At 33.1% G+C, this 27,726-nt stretch overlaps 1 protein-coding gene and 1 long non-coding RNA gene across 2 annotated transcripts in view; both read right to left on the bottom strand.

The window, feature by feature from the left end:
* The window catches only part of LOC143245626 (homeobox protein ARX-like), a 154,160-nt gene that overhangs the window by 113,464 nt on the left and 12,970 nt on the right, over nucleotides 1-27,726 (bottom strand). The window lies entirely within an intron of this gene.
* Nucleotides 8,364-19,813, bottom strand: LOC143245691 (uncharacterized). The gene is made up of 3 exons (XR_013025678.1): nucleotides 18,579-19,813; nucleotides 15,704-15,755; nucleotides 8,364-9,585 (listed from the first exon to the last, which is right to left on the bottom strand). It is a non-coding gene; the product is annotated as an uncharacterized LOC143245691 (long non-coding RNA).

Raw genomic sequence — 27,726 nt, 5'->3', positions numbered from 1 at the left:
GATTGAACGTTATATTATAACGCTCCCACGACTGAAATGACAAACATTTTAGGTGCGATAGGAATTCGAATCTGCAATTCCCAAATATTAGGTCGATTTTGGTTTGGTTTGTTTTGAATTTCACTCAAGGATACTCGAGTGCTATCTGCCCTAGCCGTCCCTAATGTAGGTCGAGCTCCGTAACCACCAATCCAATAAAAAATAAAAAGCAGAATAACTACATATTGCTATGTACATATGTATCTATATGCCTGACACAAACTTTCAAAAATACATCACTTAGTACTTTCCAATTACTTCAGAGCCATATATTATAGTTTCATTGAAGAATTTGAAAACTATCTTGTTAACAATGCGTCTTGTGTGAAAGCTGCTGTGTATTAATGATCAAAGTACGTGTTTTAACCAGACTTTAATCGCAAGATGTCTATAAACTACTTTATTAACAATAAGGAGTGTATGAGAATTGTTTTGACCATTAGAGGCATATTATAATGAACGTTTATATGTGGTGTGACGTACGTGATGTTCACGAAAATTAAGATGTAAAGCGGACAACTTGAAGAAGTAATATAAAACAGATATGTTGTATCAATCTGAACTTGTTGAAATTATTCTAATCGTAAGAAAAACACGGTTTTCTTGACGTAAAAAATGTTTTTATTTAATGCCAAACAGATGAATTGCAAAGCGCTTCACTCTTCTGGGCAGTATGTAAGGCCACCCTTACGGCGTTTGGAAACTCGTTGGCGTCCTGCTGTCCTGAAAGTGCATTGGATCAGACTTAGACTGCTCTCAGTAAATGATTATTGGAACGTTTTTCTTGGTGTATTAATTAACAAAAGCGTCCGACCACAGTATTATGAACACAGAGCCTGGGCCTCTAATTTTTCAGTCCATAGAACTATTTGGTCGTAACAAGAAGCGCCACCCGACTGGTCAGAGCTGAGGTTCTAATTTAACCCCTGGTGAATCTGCCCACGGCGGAGTCGCATGCCAGCGCCGCCTTTCTGTAAACGGCTGGTTATCCGTGATAAACGAGCTGTATTCGGGAAAAAACAACTACGTGCTGAAGTTACCGAGATCTACTATAAATTCGGCAATCGACAGCGCGGCAGAAAACAAACCAAGGTAGTTAAAGAAAAACACTGTCGTAAGCAACTTAGCTAGGATGGCGTAATGACCATACCAACTGAATTACAAGTATTTTACTTAAGACTTGCTGCAGGCCTAAACGCCCGACGATTGAATTAAGTGAAGACATAAATGTTGATTATTGACTTAAAATAATGAATCTTTTTTCTCTCGGAGCTATTTAGTCGAAGAAGAAAACCCCTGCCGACACTAAATACCTTATATACAACTCAAGAATATGATACTAACGAACTGATTATGTAGTGAAATTTTCTGGTGGGTACCCTCTGCATTAAGTGGTAGGTTACTAATGCGATTCCAGCATTTTCGAAGCTTGTCTCATGACACGAAAGAAAAAGAAAGGGAAAATAAAAAAAGATGCTGTTTTACAATAGTAATTTATTAAAGTCACAATATTTAAGTCCTTTGACAATGAATGAAAGTTTTAGAAATGTTGGAAAAAATACGTGTTAAACCTATAGGCATTAAAGTATTTTGTTCAGTTTATTTATTTGTGCATTTGATTATCAACTAAATGTAAGTGGTTATAGTTTTGGATATGCAAATACACACGACTATAAATCTCCAAATGCCGTAACATTTTGATCTGAGATTAGGCTTACCAACGAAGCATAACGAAATTAGCAGATTATAACCATAAAGCTGCTAAAGGACATTCAATAAATCAACGTGTGATAACAACTTTATCTTCGTTTTTAAAGTATATTTTATTTTAGATCATTTAATTATATCATTAAATCTTTAGCATAAGCTTATATGCAAATGTAATTGCATTTATGGTCTATTTTATTTTAGATCATTTAATTATATCATCGAATTCTCAGCATGAGCGTGCATGCAAATATAATTAACTTCATTAGCAAGCGGTGAGCTACACTTGAACTAAAGGGTGAGCGAAGATTTAAAACAAAATCCAGATACAGAAAGTATCTTTACCAATTTTCGCAACAGCTGTATTAACTTTACACTAATTTATACACTTTATTATACATACAAACAGAAACTATGGAGTCCCATTAATGTTACTTTAACAACATAACAACAGAATATTGAAGTTCGTTGTAGAGATGGTAGATTTCCTCTTTTACTAATCATTTTTTGTCTCGACTGTATGGCCCGGCATGGTCAAGTCTGTTACGGCGTTTGACTCGTAAATCGAAAGTCGCGGGTTTGAATCCAGGTCGCACCAAACATGCTCGCCCTTTCAGCAGTGGGGCGTTATAAAATTAGGTCAATCCCACTATTCGTTGGTAAAAGAGTAGCCCAAGAGTTGGCGGTGGGTGGTGATGACTAGTTGCCTTCCATCTAGTTTTACACTGCTATATTAGGGACAGCTAGCGCAGATAGCCCTCGAGTAGCTTTGCGCGAAATTCAAAACAAACAAACAAACTCTATCGTATTTACATTTTGGGGGTGGATGGGTGGAAGGAGCTGGGGACGAATGAAACAATATGATTCACAAAGAGATAAAAATATTTGATATTCGTTTATTGGTTGATTACAAGGAAAATTTACTATCTACAATTCGGAAAGAAGAAATTATGAATGACGTGAATGTGTTTACAGAATTGATAGTTTTTTTTTATCTTCCTTTATTCACTCTTTAATATGTCGCTCTATTTACCATTTTAATTCTATATTACTTTTATTTAGCACATCTCTGAATAAAAGGCCCGGCATGGCCAGGTGGGTTAAGACGTTCGACTCGTAATCCGAATCGCACTAAACATGCTCGCCCTTTCATCCGTGGGGACGTTATAATGTTACGGTAAATCCAATTATTCGTTGGTAAAAGAGTAGCCCAAGAGTTGGCGGTGGGTAGTGATAACTAGCTGCTTTCCCTCTAGTCTTACACTGCTAAATTTGGGACGGCTAGCGCAGATAGCACTTGTGTTGCTTTGCGCAAACTTCTAAACAAACAAACAAACAAAACCTGAATAAAAACATAACACTAACAATAGTGAGCAGTAAAGGCATGGTTTGGTGGTTAGGGTATTCGACTCGCAATCTGAAGGTTGTGGGCTCCAGTCACGTCCACGAATATGCTCATCCTTTCATCCATGGAGGTCTTATAATGTTACGAACATTCCCAATAGCTACCGGTGAGAGGTGTTGAGTAGCTGTCTTTCCTCTAGTTTATCGCTTTAAAATTAAGAAACGCTAGTGCAGATAGCCCTGGAGTATTCTTGTTGGAAAGTGAAAACAAACAAAGAAGGAACCACTGGTTCCCGACTTTATGGAAACAGTGGATATATAAAGAACAAACTAGTCCGTAAAATTACACAAGCAAGCCTCGTTATTTTGCATTTGCCACAACAAAAGTTATTTTGACAAAGAACTACCACTGCGAAAAATAAGGTGAACCGAGTTAGACCATGTGTAAAGATTTGTGTGGGTATGCCATAAGTTGTCATAATAGGTGAAAAATGAAAAGGTGAAAATACATTTATGTAAACAATAAGGAACACTCATTTATCTCTATTTTTCTTTATGTTGTTTGCAGGTTCATTGCAAGGACAAATTATAATCAATGAAACTTTCCTTCGGGTTAGACTAAGTGTGGTTTGTTTTGAATTTCGCGCAAAGCTACACGAGGTCTATCTGCGCTAGCCGTCCCTACTTTAGCGGTGTAAGGCTGGAGAGAATGCAGCTAGGCATCATCATCCACCGCTTACTTTTGGACTACTCTTTTACCAACGAATAGTAGGATTGACTGTTACATATAACGCCCTCACGGCTGAAAGGGTGCACCTATTTGATGTGATGGGGATTCGAACCTGCGACCCTCAGATAACGAGTAGAGTACCTTAACCACATGGCCATGCTGGACTAAGTTCAAATTTTTGCAGTTCTCTACAGTTTAATTAAGTATTTTGTTGAAAATGTTTCGTTGGATATTGTACACATTACAAAGAATGATATTTTTCCTTTATCTGAAGCACAATCCTTTCGATTTATGCGTGATACTTGAACTATTTGACCAAGTTTAAATTCGCCTAGGAGCGTTACGTGCGGGCCTGTGAGATTTCAACACTGTACTTGTATATTAGTTGTCAGTTTGTTCCTTAATACTCTCAGATGGTTTTAATTTTTGCTGTGTAATGTTACATGCTATACTTGTTAATGAGACCGGAAAAGAAATCTTCAAAAACAACCCAGGTTGTGTCATATAGGCCCAGCATGACCATGTGGGTTAAGGCGTTCGACTCGTAATCTGAGGGTTGCGGTTTAAAATCCCCGCAGCACCAAACATGCTCGCCCTTTCAGTCGTGGGGGTATTATAATGTTACAGTCAATCCCACTATTCGTTGGTAAGAGAGTAACCCAAGAGGTGGCAGTGGGTGGTGATGATTAGCTGCCTTCCCTCTAGTCTTAAACTGCTAAATTAGGGACAGCTAGCGTAGATAGTCCTCATGTAGCTTTGCGTGAAATTCAAAAAGCAAACAAAACATCGTGCCATAAAATAGTTGCTCAGTTTTTCTTTTATTGATGTATGTAAACAGCCATTGATACATTCACATATACTTTTGATAAGGTGTACTTGCGTATTTTGTGTGTTTTTGTCTGTAGAAAAAAATTTGATAAAAATAAATCTTCTGATAATAACTGTGTTACTGATAATTTAAAATGAATGATTCATATATAAATAACAAATTTATAGTTCTGTTAGACAGCAGTGTTTGAGATAAAGTCCTTTAGAAAAAACAACTCTTGTTTAAACAGTTTGCTATGTAATTATTTTTGCAGCGTGCAAAATGTATAACAGAAAACGTCTAGTAGTGTGTCAGAAAGTATCTAATTTACTATGCAAAGGAAGAAAAAGAGAAAACAGTCGATTAGCAAACCATATCGTAACGTTTGAGGAGATAAGCCCTTTGTATTCAAACTTAATACTGCAGTAGTTCATTAGAGTGGAACGAGATATTTTAGTTTGATGACGCCTTCTTTCATTGCAGTTATTCGCAAAAAACTATGCTGCAATGAAAGAGTTGTGAAGAAGCGACCACTAAAGAAATACTAAGCTATCCTGAAAACAATTTTCACCTTGTACTTCTATAACCGATCCAGCCAATGTAAGTTATCCTTGATCATGTTTGTTATCCTCTGTAACATCATTTTTTTATTTTATATCCCACATTGCATCCTGTACCTGAGGAATCCTTTTGATTTGTGCAAGGTTTTTCATTTATGCTTGGGCCTGTTTTTGACTCTTAGATAATACATGTTATTATGTGTGTATGTGTATGTATGCATATACAGTACTTTGTAAATGTCGTTCACCCATACAAAGTTTTCTCGTTTTGTTGCAGACTGAGTTTGTAATAATAAGTCTTTCAAATTGGCCTTTATATTTAGTGTCTACACAATTTACTGCAAACTAAGTAGGCTAAAAGAACGGTGTTATTATAAACGTCAGATTTTCTAAAAAAAATTAGGATATTGGCTATTGACTAAGTACAAAACCCCTTTGTTACGACAACAATAAATCAGTTCAGGTGAAAAAATTAATTTGAAAGGTCACAAGTATGATGACCTCTGGCTGTGTGTAATCAAAATGACTGAACGTAACATCAGAATAAATGCATTTGTCAGGCCACAACTCACATAATAATACGACAAACCAACCAAGAAGGCCAATGACCTTTTTCAAATAAGACACGGATAAAGTGGCAGAGAAGCGCACATCAGAAGAAGATTACAAAAAGATTTCAAAGTCGCTGATTATCCCTTTGAGTATTGGTGAAGTCCATCATTAAGAAGTGGAATGTGTTTCATACCAACCAGTCAGGACGTGCTTCCAAATTAAGCAGCCTTGCAAGCAGGACTCTGGTTAGGAATGCCACTGCAAAGCCAACAGCGACTTTGAAAGATTTGCAAAGTTCCATATCAGAGATTGGAATTAATGGTCATACATCGATAATATCCCAGTCTCTACACAAAGTTCGCCTGAATGAGCCATTGGCAAGAGAGAAGCCATTACTAAAGAAATTACAGAGATAGCAACAAAGCATGTAATGATACTGCAAAAATGTGACAGAAGATTTTGTGATCGTCTGAGATAAAAATTAGTTAATTTGTTTTTTAATCTAAATTCAAAGTGTTACATCTGGTGCAAGCCCAACACAGCATATCACTAAGTCAACACTATTCCAGTTGTCAAGTATGTTGGTGGCAGTATCATGTTACAGGAATGATTCTCATCAGCAGGGAAAGGATAGCTTATCAAGACTGAGAGGAAAATGTATGGTGCAAAATACAAGCGAATCCTAGAGGAAAATCTACTTGAGTAAGCTAATAATTTAAAACTAGGTCGAAAATTCACATTTGAGCAGGACAATGACTCAAAGCATAAAGTCAAAGCCACACTGAAGTAGTTTAAAAAGAAGAAAGTGAATGTTCTGAAGTGACCCAGTCAAAGATCTAATTTGAATATAATAGAAAATTTATGGCGAGACAAAGATTGCAGTCTATCAACGATGCTTAAAGAGCTTGTCATAATTGGAGCAATTTTTTCATAAAGAATAAACAAAAAATTCACCATCCCATTATGTAAAACTGGTAGAGACCTATTTAAACAGACTTACTACAGTAATTGCATGCCACAGATGCCCTCAGCTGTGGGGGCGTTATAATGTGCGGTCAATCCCACTATTCTTTGGTAAAAGAGTAGTCTAAGAGTTGGCAATGGGTGGTGATCACTAGCTGCCTTCCCTCTAGTCTTACCCTGCTAAATTAGGGATTTGTAGCGCAGATAGCCCTCGTGTAGCTTTGCGCGAAATTTAATAAAACAAACAAGTCAAAGATGGATCCATTAAGTAGTGATTTAGAGGCTGAATACTTATGCAATCCACAAATTTCAATTTATATAATTTCTTTGCAGGTTTTCTTAACATTGAATCTCCTTCACACATAACAGTGTTAAGTTTGATTATTGGGGTTTCTATAATAAAAACAGTTTTATTAACGAAATTGTTTACATTGTTTGTATTTCACGAAAACGCAGCATTATTGGCAAGGGGGTGAGTACTTTTGCAACGCAATGTGCAATTGATTTTTCATACATGTTCTTCAAAATAGCTCAAGTAAATCATAAATATTGTCTTCCAATAATTAAAACGCCAAACATAACAGAGATATAGAAATACGCTAAAAAAATATCGTCACGGGTTTTGTTTTTTAGGCAAAAATTCCTGTGTTGAGATATTTTACCTTCCTTTTTTGCAATACTCTTCAAATATTTCTTTCACTGATTATTGTATTTGCGCCATCTCGTGATAAAAATATGAAACTTTAAATGAATATGAGATTTTTTTAATTTCATGGACTGGTTACAAAGTCAGACACGTCACTGTATCAAGGAAAGATAAGTACCTAAAACAAAATTAAAGTTAGAGTTGTTTACTTTGCTTTTAATAGAATATCTTGAATCTGCTTTTAGAGTTTACTCGTTTCACTCAGTCTTAAAAAATAGAAAATCTATTTTCACTGTATTCCCTTTTAAGATTAGGAGTGAAAATTATCTTTATAGTAGTTTGTTTAAGCATTATCAAAAGATATTTGAAAAATAAAACGTAGAATATGGTTAAAATTCAAATTAGTCACTTTAATGAATAAAATTGATCAATTCACCAAATGTAATTACACTGACTAAGATAACCACAGGTACATGGATAACGTAAGCTTTAAACTTAAGCTGTTTAACATTACAATATTTCTTCTTTTGTTTTTGCTACTTCACTTTATCGGGAAACATCATTCTGTCTTACCAAGTTATCATTAGCCACGAAAATAGAAGGACGATATGCTGTTACAAATGTTCTGTTTTAACGGTTCGTTAGTTAGTTTTGGTAATTAATCAGTTCACTCAGTTTTTCTATTCCCCTTCGGCTTTTTAGTGTAATATATTTTCCATAAGAAAATCTCCAGTAGTCGTTTATTGAGCTGAATAATAGATAGGACTTGCAGTGGGAAAATTTTTTTTTTTTTATAATGTCTCTATAATGACAACTTACTCCCGCTTCCCTCCATTGGATCTGCATTTAATTAAAGTATTTTTATATCTTCTTCAGATCCCCAAAGAATTCACCATGCCAGTATATTGTTAAGATTGTTTGACAGTTTTATGTCATTTTTATAACGCTAGTAAAAAGGCATTCTGCAAAATAAATCGAAAGATATATTTGTTGGAATAATTTTATTTTATCACATTACTATGGGTGTAATTGTCATTATTTCATGCAGACTTAAAATCAAAGTAAACACAACAATAATCTGTTATGTTTCTCTTCGCAAACATATGCAATAGAACGTTATTACATATAATTTATTCAGACCGTATCTTGGTAAACAAAAAACTATTTCCTAACATAATCTGAATTAGAACAAGTTAAAATATTTTCTGGGATCTTGTCCAAACAGGATACATAGGATTTAAAACAGACAACAGGAGTTTAAGTTACGTTTTCATTTCTCCTTATGGGCAGGTAATATTCATTTAAACTTAACTATAGCACAAGTATTAAATTAATGTAGTATGAGGTTTTTTATTAAATATTTTTAATATAATAAATACAACTTTCAAAAAATCTTCTAGAATTATGACATTTTTTAGTCAGAGAGAGAGAATATTTCAGTGATAAAGCAAAATAAAATCATTTAGATTCGTTGTGAGTTTTCTTTCGTAAAAATGAAATTAATACATATATCTGACATTGTTTCAAAGCTTTTGCTACTCTCTGTTTCATTTCGTAACATTACAGAAATAAACAAGGAAAGCATCTGTTATCTAAGGCAGTATCAGATATCACTCTGCGCTCTTCCATTTCGTAATGTTATGGAAATAAACAAATAAATAATTTGTTATCTTATAAAACGTTGGATGACACACTATCCTAACTTACTTTCCACAATATGACTTAAATAAACAGATGTCCATTAGGTGTAACTTCGTGGATTTTTGTCCAAAACGTTAAAAACAGGTGCAAAGTGGAATTATATCACCAGATATGGGTCAATATAACACATTTTGTGTGATATAGTATCAACACTTTTATTGCTTTAATTCCTTTCCATAATGTTACGGAAATTTACAATGGCAAAAAATGGTTTCTAACATAGGTTCAGAGTTAACAAACAAGGTTAACTTGAAGATGATCCAGGAAGGTTGAAAGGTTGTTCCCTGCTTTATCAGTAAAAGTGTTAATACCCATACCAGCCGTTCTGAGATATATTTGTATTCCAGGTGGGTTTCTCGTCATCAAGAGTATCAGTGTTTATTTTATAGAAAATGAAATGGAAGATTACAATAACCTTCGGATATTAACATTAATAATAATATACGTAGAATAGTACCATCGTTGATGAAACCAATAGAATTCTTGAAGCCACAAGGATCGAGAGTCGTAGTTTCCCCTATTTTGACGATCAAGACTGTAATAAAAGAAGAAGCTGTTGATTAGGTGCTATCATCATGTTCTTTGTGGAAATTTCAAACATTTAGGTTAAAGATAAAGAAATACATTCGTATAATATGGTATTTAATTTCTTAAAATAAACCCCGATAAAATATTTCAAATCTCTGCAAGAGATTATAAAAATGGGTTTTAAAATGTCTAATGTAATATGTGGTTTGTTATGAATAATCTATGAAGAGTCAAAACCGACACAAAAGCTGCTACTCTTGATTTTCTTAACTTAAGAGAGAGTTAAGAAATGGTTGTTTGTTTGCATTGAATTTTGCGCAAAGCTACATGAGGGCTATCTGCGCTAGCCCGTCCCTAATTTAACAGTGTAAGACTAGAGGGAAGGCAGCTAGTCATCACCACCCACCGCCAACTCTGGAGCTTCTCTTTTACCAACGAATAGTGGGATTGATAGTCCCATCATAACGCCCCGACGACTGAAAGGACGAGCATGTTTGGTGTGACGGGGATTCGAACCCGCGACCCTCGGATTACGAGTCGAGTGCCTCATCCACCTGGCCATGGCTTGCCGACATTGTATGTAACAATATTTAGATATGTTCCATATTTTATTATCAGGTCTAAAGACACCACCCCTAGGGCATTACGTTATTTCTGGTAGCTTACTCTGTCAGAACAAACCCAAGCAGGGTCAGTTGCATCAGGCGTTTTTTGTTTTTCAAATTATTACCTCACCGTCACTACAGAAAAGAGTGATACGTGACTCAGTTGTTCACAGTTCACACTTTGCATTTAAAAAGCACTGAAGCGGTGCTTTCCTATTTGCACCTGAGATAAACGGTTTTCGATGTAATAGTCGGTTGCCATATGATGGCCTTTGTAGTGCACTTTACATGATGCAGATGGTAGAGTCAAATTCTCGTAACCATTAAAGAAATCGGTTAAACAGTCTTACGTCTGTTTGGTATTACAAAAGTGTCTGTTCGATTTTTATTTCTTTCATCTCGATTGATGTTGACTTGTTTCCTAGAGGTAGGAGTATTTCTTTCCGACAGCTACTGCTGATAAACGTTGATGACAAATTACTTTAACATAACAAAAGATCCTTTGGTCTATCTCAGCTGTCCCATCCTCTCAGTTAAACTAAAAACTATTGAAAAATTAAAGCCGGACCTTATCATTTTGATATCTATCAAGTTTTCTTTTAAACTCACTCAAATTGTCTGTCTCCATAACGTTCGAAGGTAACCCATCCCTTAAGTCAATCACCCTCTAATTGTGCGTCCTAATTACAATCAGGTGAAAAAGTTAGGACACAATATGAAAGCTTTTGTGTTTTTATAACATTTTTAGATATATAGATATTTAATCTCAATTTTAACAATACTGAGAGATTATAGGAATATAACTAAACAATTAAAACTGAAGAAAAGACTTTTCAAGATCTTCTGTAAATGTAATTATACAAAAATGCATATTCTAACTGAGGAAAAAGTTAAGACACCCCCACATTTATTCCCACTTAAAATGGCTCAACTCACACACAGGTGTATCACATCAGGTGCACATGATTAGAAGATCGTTACTCAGCATTTTGAATGAGACTTGCCCTATTTAAACCTCAGACATTTAGTTTGGCGTGCTCCTGACTGTTGAAGTGAGAGTGAGCACCATGGTGAGAGCAAAAGAGCTGTCTGAAGCCTTCAGAAAGAAAATTGTAGCAGCTTATGAGTGTGGTAAGGGATTTTAAAAGATTCCAAAAGATTTTTAGATCAGCCATTCCACTGTCCGGAAAATAGTTAACAAGTGGAGGGCTTTCAAAACAACTGCCAACATATCCAGGTCTGGTCGTTTAAGCAAGTTCACCCCAAGAGCAGACCGCAAAATGCTAAAAGAGGTCTCCAAACACCCTAAAATGTCATCACGGGACCTACAGCAGGCTCTGGCTACTGTTGATGTGAAAGTGCATGCCTCTACAATTAGAAAGAGACTGCACAAGTTTAACTTGCATGGGAGGTGTGCAAGGAGGAAACCTTTGCTCTCTAAGAAAAACATCAAGGCCAAACTAAAGTTTGCCAGAGAGAATACAGACAAAGACCAAGACTTCTGGAATAATGTTTTTTGAACAGATGAGTCCAAAATTGAATTATTTGGACACCAGAACAGAGAACATGGTTGGCGTAAACCAAATACAGCATTCCAGGAAAAGAACCTCATACCAACTGTGAAGCATGAAGGTGGAAATGTCATGAGTTTGGGACTGCTTTGCTGCAGCAGGAATCCACCATGAATTCTACTGTGTACCAGAGAGTGCTTGAGAATTATGTGAGACTATCTGTAAGAAAATTAAAGCTGAAGCGAAACCGGACCCTGCAACACGATAATGACCCAAAACATACCAGTAAATCCACAAAGGACTGGCTGAAAACTAAGTAATAAAAAGTCCTGGAATGGCCGAGTCAAAGCCCAGATCTTAATACCATTGAGATGCTGTGGGGTGACTTGAAACGGGTTGTACATACAAGAAACCCTTCAAACATCTCACAGCTGAAAGAATTCTGCATTGAGGAATGGGGCAAACTTTATTCAGACCGATGTCAAAGACTGGTAGATGGATACAAGAAGCGTCTCTGCAGTTATTTGAGCCAAAGGGGATAACACTAGCTATTAAGGGGTAGGGTGTCCTAACTTTTTTCTCAGTTAGAATATGCATTTTTGTAGAATTACATTTTACAGAAGATCTTAAAGTCTTTTCTTCAGTTTTAATTGTTTGGTTATGTTCCTATAATCTTTCAGTATTATTGAAATTGAGATTAACTATCTGTATATCCAAAAATGTTACAAAAATACACAGGCTTTCATAGGGTGCCCTAACTTTTTCACATGACTGTATATAATTTTCGCTGTTAAATATGAAGAACGTTGATGCAACAACATTATTAATTCATTTTAAAAACTTAAACACTTCAATCAGATTCATTTTAAATTTCTCTTTTTTTTTTCAAGAGAAAACAATTTTAAGGATCTTAATTTTTCCTGATATGACAACAACTTCATCTCAGGTATCATTTTAGTAACACTACTCTTAACTCTTTTCAACAGTCCAAAGTCTCTCCTAATGTAAGGATTCCAAGACTGAACACAATACTCCAAATGTTGTCTAACCAGTGACCTATACAATGACATTATAAGCTCTTTAGACTTGTATTCAATATTTCTGTAGATACAGCCAAAAATCGTATTTGTCGTACAACTACCAACAGCACATTGTCTAATTAACTATTACATTAAGATCCTTTTTTATGATACTCTTAAGGCTATTCCAATCCAAATTATACTTGTAATTCAAATTACGATAACGTACATGCAGTACCTTGAATTTATCATAATTACAATCTATCTGCTTTTCATTTTCCCAAGACACTAAATGATCTAAATCATTTTATAAATCAACAGTATTCTCTTCACAACCAGCAATACCCGAGACCTTGATATTCACCTGAAAATTTCAATCATTTATTGACCATTCTTTCATCTATGTCATTGATTTAAGTAAAAAAAGGACAATGGTCCTAAGACCGAGCCCTGAGTTGCACCAGTTGCAACATTAATCCATTTTGACTGAGCTCCATTTATAACAACCCTCTGCCTTCTTCTATAAAGCCACTCTTTTATCCAATAAGTTAACTTATCCCCCACACCTATAGATATAATCTTCATTGCACGTTTTTTCTGTGCGCTTTGTTAAATGCTTTCTAAAATTTCAGATACACCATATCTACACTTCTACCCTCACCTACATGTGCAGTAACAATTTTAAAGTATGTCAAAAGATTTGTAAGGCAAAATTTTCCTTTAATGAAACCATGTTGACCATTGGAAAAAATTAAACTTTATTAAATGAATTTGAAAAATATATTTTATAAGACTTTCCAAATCTTTTCTCACAACAGATGTAATACTAGTAGGCTTATAATTACTGGGACAACTTCTATTACTTCCTTTAAAGGTGATATCAGCTAATTGATGCTTGTCCACTATTCAAGGACTTACATAACTTGTATCAAGTGGCTAAAATACCCAATCTCTGACCTCCTTTAAAACCATTTAAGAAATATTTTCTGGCCCAGGAACCTTATCATTATTTAAACTTCCTAATTTTATTTTAACAAGTTCAGAAATTATGTAATTGTCTTGTTAAACTTTGTTTTCATCTATCAATTGTTCAAGATGAGGAATACTGGTTAAGTCTTTAGTAAAAACTTAAGAAAAAGCAGAACTTATTAACCTAGACATTTAATAATCATCAGGTGCAAGCCTTCCTTTGTCGATCTTTAAGGGTCCTATCCTCATACTATCATTTTGTTTACCCTTAATGTACTTTTGAAAATCCTTACTGTTATTTTTTTGTATTTTCAGCCACATTTTTATGATTTCTTTTGGATGTTCTTATTCCCGGTTTGTTCATTTTTGTTGACCTTCTATAATCGTCTAAATATTCTACAATACCAGTCAATTTAAATTTCTAATGCTTTTCTTTAATTTTATCTCTTTTGAGTCAATCTGTGTTTTTGGTAGCAACTACTCGTTTCTTTCTGTAAAGACTAGATTTGTTTTGAATACTGAAAATAAATTCCTTTAAAACTTTTCCACATGTGCTCATAGTCTCCAAATAATTCAGCTGTCCAATCAAGAACAGATAAGTCTTGTTATATTCCTTCAAAATTAGCTTTATTTGAAATTTGGAATCAAAATATCATTATTTTCAATATTCATATGTAACAAGACATCAAATTTAATAAAGCAATGATTATTTGTATCTCTCTCAACCATTTCTATATTAGAAGTTAACAATAAATCAAAAATAGTGTTAATTCTAGTAGGTTCCTTGACACATTGGTAAAGAAATTCATCTTTAACTGTTCCCAGAAATGTTGTTACCTCATTGTTTGACTTACCGTTTCTAAATCAGTACGTCTGAAATCAAAATTACCCATAATTATTACTTCAATAACAGCTGAAATCTTAATCTCATTGTAAAGTTTCTAATTAATTTCATCTGGTGGTCTGTAAAAAGTTCCTACTGAGAGTTTTTCCCCTTAATATTCACTAACAGGAACCCAAATAGATTCACTCTCCTTGTTCTTATCCTTCAGGATGTAGCTCATACTTTACATAAAGAGCCACTCCTCCCTCTGTATTTACTACTTTGTCCCTGTTAAATAACCTATAACTATGTGTTTCAAAGAAATTTCTGTCATTAAAATAATCTACATATAACTGTTTTTCAGTTATTCCCATTCTACAGAAATCTTCTCTTCCTACCAGTGCTATAAAATCATCTACTCTATTTCTTATACTTCTAGCATTACAATAGTAACAATTAAGCCTATTATCATAGCTAAATGAATTCCTATGATAAACCTTCCTCAAAATGTCAGTTTTTCTCATTTAGGTTATATTTTCCTTCACAATTATCTAGTCCTAGTGTAAAACTTCCCTTAAAGTTGACAATTTGACAAAATAACAGTATTTGTTAACAATATTCCTTAAGACAAGTAACATGCCTCTGAAAGTCGTAGACTTTCTTGTTCTTATCTTTTTTGTCTTGCAAAACTAATCATGTTATGACTACATCTAGCTTTGTATAATTCAATCAATCACCTAACACATTAAACGATTAAAATATTTTTATATACATGCAAATAACCGTAGGGTACTACAAGAGTGATAACTTAATAATTGAGTTACTACTGCATAATTCTATGAAATACTTTTGTTGTATGAATATCGCGTAAATATATAAAGATATTTTCTGTTGTGCACAGAAAATAAATACATGAAATATAAATTTGTAAATGCCTCCCAGTGGCTCAGCGGTATGTCTGCGGACTTACACGCTAAAATCCGGGTTTCGATACCCGTGGTGGGCAGAGCACAGATAGCTCATTGTGTAGCTTTGTGCTTAATTCAAAACAACAACAAATTTGTAAATATATAATACAACTTCAACGCCAATAAGCGGTTTTTCTAAAATTTGTTTACTTACAAACGACATGTTTTAGTAGATTTGAAACGTTACAAACTAGTTATTTCACACTTATCTTTTTTACTTTAATACGGACCCTGTCGCAGATATTTCTCTGGGCCTATGGCACAAAAACCGGGTTTCGATACCTGTAATAAGCACAGCACAAATAGCCCATTGTGTTGCTTTATGTTTAACAAAAACAAACATACTCAGAAAATACTATTAGTGGATTTAAAACTTGACAAGTTAGCTATTCTACATTTTTTTTTCGCTTACATTTGGTATGTGCTTAGTGGATTTAAAACGCCAGAAACTAGTTATTCTGGATTTAAAAAGTTACAAACTAGTTACTCAACATTTTTTTACTCATACATGGCATTTTTAGTGGATTTTAAATATTGCAGACTAGTTACTCAAGATTTATTTTTACTTACTAACAAACTACATGGATTTAACATTTGAAAAAAATTCGTGAGCAAGTTTTCCTAACTTCTAGTAAAAGACAAATATACGATTTTGTGAATTATTGGAAAGTTGATAACTCAGTACGTTTATACCGACCTTCGAATATCTCTGGGGTCAGCAAAATCTACCGTTTATTTAAACATTTTTATGAAAAATTCATTTTTCCTAACCAGTTTTCGTCGATGAATTTGTAGCTGTGCATAAACAAGAGCAGAAACAAATAATTTATTTTTCCTCCTCAACTTTTAAATTTGAACGAAATAGTTTATAACCTTAAGGATCTTAAAATATCAACAATATCCAGAAAAAAACGCATTTCCTTTCAACGTAAATATAAATCATGTTTAATGTTCAGCACGGACTTCTGCATGTTTTATCTGGATAAATATCCTTACAATATTGAAAAGCTTATCTATTAACAACCAACCAACATCTTTTAAAAACACTTATAATAGATAAAAACGGAATAATTGATTTATTTTTATTTATTGTTTTATTTTTTTATTTTACGTGCTATTTCTAATTAGAAATTTTCGAAAGAGGATTACTTGTGTGAAGGCTCCCAATGGATCAGTGGCACGTTTGCAGATTTACAGACGCTAGTAACCTGGTTTTGATATACGTGTTGGGCAGAGCACAGATAGCCCGTTATGTACTTTTGTGCTTAATAACAAACAAGCAAACGAAACTTATATAAAATGAAGAAATTTGAGTGATGACCGATTGTTAAACATTCTGTGCTGTTTAACATAAGAGTTGTTAGTTCCAATATAAAGAAATATAATCTTCAAACTTAACAATTCGACAGAATCAAACTTATTGTCTGTTAAGTTACAATCAAAATAAATACTGTTTATTTATGCAAAGGTATAAAAAAGATTGCCTATAAGGTAAATCATACTCAACACAACGTATATCAGCGTCATATCTCAAGGCTTACCTGGAAAGATTATCAGCGAGATTTGTTTTTGTGTTGTTGTTTTTTTCTGGCATGCAGAGAATTTGCTTGTTGGAGTTGCCTTCTGATGTATATATACATTTTATTGTCAACATATGAAATATTTCTATGAAATTCAAATACATTTTATACTTGTGAGCTGTATACGTCTTTTACCATGCTAAAAGATGCAATGCCCTGTATTTCTGATAGAATAAACAGTTAACTTTATTAATTGCTGCTTTGGATACTCAATTGCTTTGACAGTTTTCTAAAACAATTAAGTTTTTTGCCTGTGACGTATGAAACTAATTTTAATATGACTTAAATATTTCAAAAAATCCAAATCTAGTTACTTATCTTTGGATTATGGGTGTTAACATTGGTAAAGGCAGTTCGGCATAATTGCTATTTAAATCATTATGTGTTTTCAGTATTAACTTATTCACATTGTAAGTGATGGTGTAATTATAATTAGCTTTATCTTTAGCTTTACTAATTAACAAAGAACTCAATTTCATGTTGTTAGCTCTCTGAATTATTTTCATTAAAATGTCAATAATCTTGTTTTCCTGTTTATTTTCAATAATTGCAGGCGTTTTACTGTTGTGTTTACTTCACAGTTAATAATCACTTTACTGTAGTCTTTTAATAAACATATGTTTGTATTCAACAGTACGTAGAGGAAGTCGCCATCCTGGGGTAGAAAAAGACGTATAGATATATTACAATATATTTCAATGTTTGTCTTTTATAGTGGCAATAGGTTTGTTTCTTCACAAAGAATACAGGTCGCACTTTTATTTGCCAGCTTTGATACACATTGCACCCGAGCTGTTCCACTTAGTATCTGTTTGAATTTTCGAGCAGAATACTTAATTTCAACATGTTAAAAAAATCTAACAAATATAGAAGCTAAGAAGAGGTGATTATCACGGTAATAACCGTCCCTACACGTCACAGGTAAAGAGTACAGCGAGAAACCGTGTATAACGAGGCTGTTCTGTTTCAAAAGCCAGGCCCACCTTTCGCTATATACACTCAAAAAATTCAATTATATTCTCTTATAAAGGACGGGGAACTGCTATTTTCACAATTCAGCGCTATGAAAGAGTGAAGATATTAATTTTAGCTGGTGTGGTTTGCTGAAGAAGGGAAGCTAATACCACGCCTTTCTGGTAGTAATTATACGTTACTATTCGTTTTCATGTCCTGAGCTTTTCCGTTTCCCAAGTCTGTTTGGAAAATCTATTCAAATGTACTTCACTGTGAGAACATTAACACAATGAGGAACTGTTACCCTGCCAGCGTCGAAAACTACTATTAAAATAATTACAACACACCACTGTGTGAATTAGGCACAGTAAACCACGTGCTTTTCTTGTTGCTTAAGTACCAATCACACGCCACTTTAAAGGCGTGGCTAAGTAATTACAATAGAGTGATTGGCTAAAATAACATTGCCTTCTGCCTTCAAACATATATTAAAATAATTTTGATTTGCGACTATCTTAAATTGGGCAAAAAAAGAGAACATAATTAAAATGAAATTAAAAAAAATTCTTACTTGGAAGATGTCGTCCTTCAAGAATCCTCAATTTCTGTTCACCGGAATTTTTGCATCTACATCTAAATGTATGTCATGAAAACGTTTGGGCGTTGTGTGTAAATATATATTTTAAACTGTCATGTTGTGTAATAATAGGTATTATAAATAACAGAGAAAGCAGTAATAAAGAGCACAGTGTAATTGTGATTTCACACTGAATATCTTTACATTACATTACCTTCAAAGATGTAACAAATAGGAAACAGATCAAACCAGTATTAACGAAATATAAAGTAAGTCACAATCATTGTTATATCTACATGCCCAAGATATTACAGACTGAAAAACAAAGCTATATACATAGAACTACAACACAAGAAGAGGGAACTCATTTAACTAAAAAGATGTGTGTCATATGACAAGTAGATGTAAATTTTAACATTAAGCACGAAAAACTGTGTATAAAAACCGTCACATCAGATGCGATACGAACACAATGTTTAATAATTGTCAATATTAAGCACTAGGTTATTTTAACTTCAAAATAATTTAAATTTACATTTATCATTAGCTGTTAACGTTGGAAGCAAAATTTTTTATAGATTCAGATATCGGAGCAATTATTGGGAAATCATATTATATTATCTGACATAGAAAACTACTGGGTAATGTAAGCTATTGGTGAGAATAACAAGGTCTTCCACATCACATCCAACTGACATATACTACCAGAGACTTAGTCTAAAGAAAAATCATTCCATATTATATAAAACTGTCTAACGTCAATAGTCTAGGTGTAACAATGATAAATCTAATATAAGCCACCTGGGTGTGATATCAGTAACTAATCAAAAGAAAAATGAATTTCTTGTAACAACGAACTGCCTGACATAGAAATATCTCATTGTAAAAATTATAAAGAAAAAAGGCACTCCATATAATAATCTAATTTTTGTCATAATCAGGTCAATGTAAATTGTGATATTATAAAGAAGGTACCCCATATAATATCTAAGTCCGTCATAATCAGGTTAATGTAAATTGTGATATTATAAAGAACAAAAGGTACTCCATATGATATCTAACTAGCATAATTAGGTTAATATAAACTGTGATGTTACAAATAAAAAGGTACTCCATATAATATTTAACTGTGTCATAATCAAGTTAATATAAACTGTAGTATTATAACGAAGATATTTCATATAATATTTAACTATATAATAATTAGGTTAATATAAGCTGTGATATTATAAAGAAGGTACTCCATATAATATTTAAGTGTGTCATAATCAACGTTTCCCGCTAGTACAGCGGTAAGTCTCCGGATTTACAACGCTAAAATCAAGGGTTCGATTCCCATGGGTGGGGTCAGCAGCCCGATGTGGCTTTGCTATAAGAAAAATCACACATAATTAGGTTAATATAAACTGTGATATTATAAAGAAAAGGTACTCCATATAATATCTACCTGTGTCATATTCAGGTTAACATAAACTGTGATATTATAACAAAGGTATTCCATCTAATATCTAAGTGCCTCACAACCAGGTTAATATAAATTGTGATATTATAAAGATAAAAAGGTACTCCATATAATATGTAACTGACATGATTTGGTTAACATAAACTGTGATATTACAAAGAAGAAAAGGTACTACATGTAATAACTAACTGTATTATAATTGGGTTAATATAAACTGTGATTATAAAGAAGGTACTACAGAATACGCTCCAGTGTTTGATCATCACGTTAGCGTCAGATATGATAGTATAAAGAAAGAAAGGATTTCATATTATAACTGTCTCATCATCGGAATACTATAAAGAATTTTTAAACAATAATGTATCTCTGAAAATTTTCAAATGTAGAAATATGTTGCTAATATCAACTGTGATATTGTAAAGAAATTAGGTATTCCCTATAATACCTCATTGAATGAGATAAAAATAACGCACCAATGTACGTTATGTTAACATGACGAAGAAGGTGCAGCATATCATATTCAACTGTTTTGCATAAATGCATCAGGTTATGTGAAGTATATTTTGGTAATAAATAAAGTATTCTAAGTCATATTGTATTGTTGGCTTTAAAACAAACACAAATGTGATAACACGAAAATGTTGTGTTGAAAACAAGATATTTCAATATCACAGTGACTTGTCCGACATGGGTTTAATATTAACAGTAAGTGTAAACAATAAGGCATATCATCCGATATTGTTCTGTTAAGATAACAACAACAAAAAAAACAGCAGGACATGCGCACAATATCAACAATAACTAGCAGAAACAAGGCAATTAAAATATAGTTGAATACAAGCACTAACATATGTCATCTTCAATTGTCTAGCATTAAACAATGGTAGAATATCAAAACTGTTTATTAAAACAGTCTGAAAATATTAGTATAAAATGTTTTTAATATTAAAACTTTAAGTTGATTGTAAGTTGTTTCTTACGTTCCATGCGTACTAATAATTCCATGTTATTCTCAAGATTCAATATAATTCTAATAATGAAATAACAAATATTATTTTGTTTAATCGGTAACGTAACAAATAATATCATAAATAAAATCACCTTCATGTTTTGTCTGGAAAAGTGATTTGATAGAGGTTTTAGTTAACTGGACAGCAGATTGTTATAGTTCATCGTGCTAGGTGAAAGTGTAGTTTTCCCATTTCCTTACTTAACCTCTGTTTTCAGAGCAACAAGAATTATACCCTTTTGCACCTTATTGTAAACAACAACAAAAACTATCTGTTTGATACTTAATAGCACAAAGTATGCTTTCTTCAAGATAACTATAATGTATTTCCTGAGGCCAGGAAATGAAAACCCCTTCCTACCCTGAGGCTTAGAAGATAAAATGGACAGGTATATTTTATAGTTATTGTAAAATAGGAGGGATATTTCATGAGCTAGTTAGCTGCTGGATAGAAAAGGATATGACGAATTACTAAAGAGAACGATTAACACAAACATAATTTCTTGGAGTTTGTTTGTAAATTTGTGCGAATTTAGGTAGAACAAATATTTGCGTCGTTTTGTAGGTTAGGGAAAACAAAGAAATTCAACGGCTGCCACACCTGTCTCAGGAAAGAATATTTTATACAAATGACATTTTGATTTCTTTATGAAATATCTTACTTTCAATATCGTACTTTTCAATTACATAGTTGAGATTGTATTTAAGATTTTACTTTGAATATAGCACTATGCTTTTTTAACTTTATTTTCAGTATGTTAGAACAGAAGTGAATATAGGAGGAAGTGAATAAGTCGAGTTCCTGCTCTGTGAACGTAGGATATTTCGCTTTCTAGTATAGTTCTTTATAGTGTTAGCTGTCTTGAAAACAACATCGCCTTACTTAACGAAGCGAAACTTTTCCTTTAGAAGAAACTGGAGACTAAATGATAGTATTTTTAGTTGTGAAGTGTGATATCCGTTTTCGGATGACTGAATACGAATAATACAGGTAATACGGATTTCCGTACACATGATTGGTAAAATAAATAAAAATAAAACCATTCGTATTATTCACAAGTTTCCAGCATATTAATGTATCATCTCATTGAAAATTCAAAACGAATTTAGCAAACATTCGATACGACGCTTAAAAAATACAAACAAATTAAAACATAGTAATTTATCACATTAATTGTAAGAGTAATTGGAATATCACTTAAAAGACGACAGAAAGTCAATTCTTATATTATGTTTAATGTGAAAGAAAGGTGGTATTAAGTATACTGAACCTTTTCAGTGACATCTCCGAAATTTATGGACTCCCAAGTAATAGTAATTTCCAAAGATGGAAACAAAAAAGAGAGAAGAAAGTTGGACCGGCATGACCAGATGGTTAAGGTACTCGACTCTTATCCGAAGGTCGTGGGTTCGAATCCCGTCACACCAAACATGCTCGTCCTTGGAGCCGTGTGGGCGTTATAATAAAACGGTCAATCCCACTATTCGTTGGTAAAGAAGTAGCCTAAGAGTTAGCGACGGGTGGTGATGACTAGCTGCCTTCCCTCTAGTCTTACGCAGCTAAGTTAGGGACGGCTAGCGCAGATAGCCCTCGTGTAGCTTTGCGCAAAATTTAAAACAAACCAAACAAAGAAGAAAGTTTGTAAAGAAATATGTTTTATACGGATTAATAACATTAATTTGTACAAACACCGCCTTTCTTTCTGACTTAAATTAATAATTTTGATATTAGATTTACCATAATGACAACTTTTTAAAAAGATTGTTGTATGTAGCCATTAGTTACCTAAAGATAATTTGACCTCCAGGTCTATTAGTAGTACTTTTAAAATATCGCTATAACACACCTTTTAGCAGTATCTTGGAACATTATTATTATTATATAATAACCACGAATATCGTAACAATAACTTTAAATATGTCTGTTATATGTTAGCTACATGATTCCATAGCAGCGCCTTGAAATATCATTGTTATATGCTAACTTCCCTATCTCATGCAGTATCTTGAAATATCACTGTTATATGTTGATCTCCAGATTTTTTGGCAGTAACTTGAAATGTTATTATAAATTATACCACTCAGAGACGGAAATAAAAAGATTTACAGCCAGATTAAGTGTAACAAATCCATAAAAGTCATAATAAAAGTCTAATCTCGTAAAATAAAACATCATTCGACACTAAAACAACGAAATTTAAGTATTGCAGCTCTTAAATATAAACGTGTAATAGAAAGGCTAGGTTGAATATAAACACAAAGACAAACAAACTTTATCTAACAAAAAAAAAGTATTTCTACAGAACTTGGTTTGGTTTGATTGAATTAGGCACAAAAATCACACAATGGTCTATCTGTGCTCTGCTCACCACGGGCATCGAAATCACAGTTTTAACAGTGCGAGTCCGCGGACATGCCGCTGTGCTACTTGGTGGCCTGTCGAACTTAAATGCCTTAATGAGTAACACTTGTCGAATGATAAGTGAGATGTCTCGTGCAATTGGCAGCTGCAAAGATTGGAGTGTTTGTTTTACTTAAAATGTCATAACTCAATCAGTGAAAGGTCGAGCAGTTTGTATAAATGTGTTTAGCATGTACATAATTCATAAGTGACGACACAGGCATCATGCCATAAAACATGAAAAAACATTAAAACAGTACAGACACAAAGACAAAGATAAAACTTTTGTCTGGTGACAAAAGGTTAAATATTTAACCATTCTTAGAGACGACTTTGTAAAACATGTTCTGGAAGTAAATATGGTATTCAAACAGGTCACATAACGGTTTAAAGAGACGTTAACTTTAACATTACTATTAGAAGATCAAAAAATCCTCAGAGTTAGTGCCTAACCGAGGTATCTTAAAACTCTTCTATTATATATTGGTCACTAATCTCCTATTCTCATGGCGATACTTTAAAATGTTGTGTCATACTGTCTACAATTACTTTCAAGTGTCATTTGTTAGTAGTCACTCATTTTCATACCAATAGTTTCAAAGTATGACCATCTATTCTTTGAAACATTTGTTTACATACTCATAACCTGTTTTCATGACAAAACTTTCAAATATTGTTTAATTAAAGCAGCTTTAGATCCTTACCACGTAATTACGTATCTGATGGTTGTGCATCTTGAAAATAGTCCTTTAGCAGGAATTTTCAATAATAAAAGCTCCGTTGTAAGGCTGTTATGTCCGAAGCACACCATTACGCTCTGCCGGATTTCCAGAATTCATCAAGTATACGAGGACGACGGTTAACAGCGCCTGTCTTAAAAGTCCAATCATACAGAATACCTTTGACATTGTGTTTAGCAATATAATCGATATGTCATAGTATTGAATAGTATGAATACCTGTTTCATTCTTCGGATTCTTTTAGTGTGCTATGGTTGAATGAATATGTCATGGAAGCAGTATGTCTATGGAGATCTTTCATTATTACGTTACGCACTGTTGCCTAGACGCATGGAGAGGTTTTTACCATTGACCATTGTGTTCTTGGATTCTCAGCTGTTACAAGACGCCTTACTTTGTTCAACACAGCTCAGGTATGGATTGTTACATGATTTTTTTCTGGCTATTCCTGATCCCCCAATTTTAACCTTTGGATTTCATCTTACTGTTAGGTATACGAAATATTTTTGCCTTGAAAATTCTTTGTGATTCGACTGCATGTTTATTTTACGGTTTCATTCCCTTCATAAAAGTGATCATTTTTAGGTGACACCACACTACCTACAAAACTCCAAACTATATCAAAATGTAGTTCTGACATTTTTTCCATCGTAAAATCATATCTGCTATGTTTGTCACGTTACTTGGTAGTTTAAACATTTAAAATCTTTTAAGTATAACATGCTCAACCCTGTGTACTTCAAACCTAAAGTATTATTTGTATAGTGGCCATTCACTACCACAACAATACTTTCACATTTGTAACCACCTTGTTTCTAACTATAGCTCGAAACAATGTTACGTACAACTATCTTTCAAACAGTATGATAAATTAATCGGTTCTCTTCAATGTAGTTTCTTTAAACATTATTATAAAACAAATTACAAGAGTCATTTTTTCAACTTTTCAGAAATTTCTGAAATCAGCACTATATATTTACCATTCACCCTATAACAACGCACAAAATAGCAGTTTGTATCGACTGCCTTGTTTATATTAGCATACATGAAATATCAATAATTGTAAAACTGAGAATAAACTGGTCACTCGTTTTCTCAACTGTTCCTTGAAGTGTAAGGTAAATTAACAAATAGAAGTAAAAAATGTACACTTGTTTTTATGTAGTAATTCTTTCAAAGAACAGCAGCATTTTTACTTATTTATACGTGTTTCAGTGACTGCTCCTAAAGAAGCTGTGAAGGGAAGCGTTGAGTGTCTAATTGAAAAACAACATTTTAATGTTATAAGCGTGTTTATTTCTAGTATGAATATGTCTTCTATACGCCAGTATGTACCACAGAAATTTAACAATGATATTAATGTCTTCTATACACTAGTATGTACCACAGAAATTAAACAATGATATTAATGTCTTCTATAAACCAATATGTACCACAGAAATTTAACAATGATTTTAATGCCTTCTATACACCAATACGTACCACAGAAATTAAACAATGATATTAATGTCTTCTATACACTAGTATGTACCACAGAAATTAAACAATGATATTAATGTCTTCTATAAACCAATATGTACCACAGAAAAACAATGATTTTAATGCCTTCTATACACCAATACGTACCACAGAAATTAAACAATGATTTTAATGTCTTCTATACACCAATATGTACCACAAAAATTAAACAATGATATTAATGTCTTCTATACACCAATACGTACCACAGAAATTAAACAATGATTTTAATGTTTTCTATACACCAATATGTACCACAGAAATTAAACAATGATATTAATGTCTTCTATGCACCAATATGTACCACAGAAATTAAACAATGATATTAATGTCTTCTATACACCAATATGTACCACAGAAATTAAACAATGATATTAATGTCTTCTATACACCAATATGTACCACAGAAATTAAACAATGATATTAATGTCTTCTATAAACCAATATGTACCACAGAAATTAAACAATGATATTAATGTCTTCTATGCACCAATATGTACTACAGAAATTAAACAATGATATTAATGTCTTCTATACACCAATATGTACCACAGAAATTAAACAATGATATTAATGTATTCTATAAACCAATATGTACCACAGAAATTTAACAATGATTTTAATGTCTTCTATACACCAATACGTACCACAGAAATTTAACAATGATTTTAATGCCTTCTATACACCAATACGTACCACAGAAATTAAACAATGATTTTAATGTCTTTTATACACCAATATGTACCACAAAAATTAAACAATGATATTAATGTCTTCTATACACCAATACGTACCACAGAAATTAAACAATGATTTTAATGTTTTCTATGCACCAATATGTACCACAGAAACTAAACAATGATTTTAATGTCTTCTATACACCAATATGTACCACAAAAATTAAACAATGATATTAATGTCTTCTATACACCAATATGTACCACAGAAATTAAACAATGATATTAATGTCATTTTTTTTCATTTTATGTGATTAATTCTTCCATGATATCACACAGTGTAAATTCCTATATTATGGTAATGCTCCACTGATTCTTGTTGACAATCGAATGAGCCATTGTAAGAATTCTTTTTCATTACTTAGAATTCTCATATACTTGTACCAATGACACGACACAAGGATTCTGCTTGAATGAACATACTGATAAAAATATTTGAAATTTTTGGTTCAAAAAGTAGGTTGTACGTCTGGCGGAAGAAAGGTAAAAGATACTTACTTCAATTTGCAGCAGTATATAATGAAACATGGTGGAGACAGTGTGATGGTTTTCAGGCGACAAAAGATATTTGCAAAATTTATGGCATAATGAACCAGCGCAAGTACAGTTACATACTGATCCATCATGGTATACTTAGTGGTTTTAGTATTGTTGGTGAAGGATTTTACTACGAAGAATATAATGACCCCAAATACTCATCCAACCTATAAAGAAATTACTTAGTTAAGAAAGAAGCAGCTGGAGTCATTACTATGATGAAAAGGTCCCCACAGAGCTCCAATCTTAACCCAAATGAGCAGATATGGGATTTGATAGATCAAAAACTTGACAAATCAAAAGTTATTTCAAATGAAACTTTATGTAAGTGTATTAGACACACTTAGAGTAAACTCCCAAATAACAGTTTGAATAAACATATTGGAGCAAAGCTTGAAAAACTGGTTGTTAAATCAAAAGGGAGACACACAAAATATTAACTGTTGGCTGAACTCAAACACTTCCACTGAGCTTCTATTGTATTAAACATGAAGATTAACAAAATGTTGATGTTTCACCTGTGATTTGTCTTCCATTGTTTTTTTGAAAATAGCCTGAAATACAATTTTCCTAACACTTTTTCACAATACTGTCGATGACGTAAAATTATCAATTTTTCACGTAATGTTTTTGTAACATATTTTTAAACAGAAGAATGTCTCGATCATCCAGCTACACCAGATGGTGTCACTCCATTTTCTTTTATGTTAATATTTTTAGTCCTTAAGAGTAGAAAAG

Source organism: Tachypleus tridentatus, chromosome 1, assembly GCF_004210375.1.
Source record: "Tachypleus tridentatus isolate NWPU-2018 chromosome 1, ASM421037v1, whole genome shotgun sequence".
NCBI lineage: Eukaryota > Metazoa > Arthropoda > Merostomata > Xiphosura > Limulidae > Tachypleus > Tachypleus tridentatus.
This window is presented reverse-complemented; position numbering and strand designations above follow the sequence as displayed.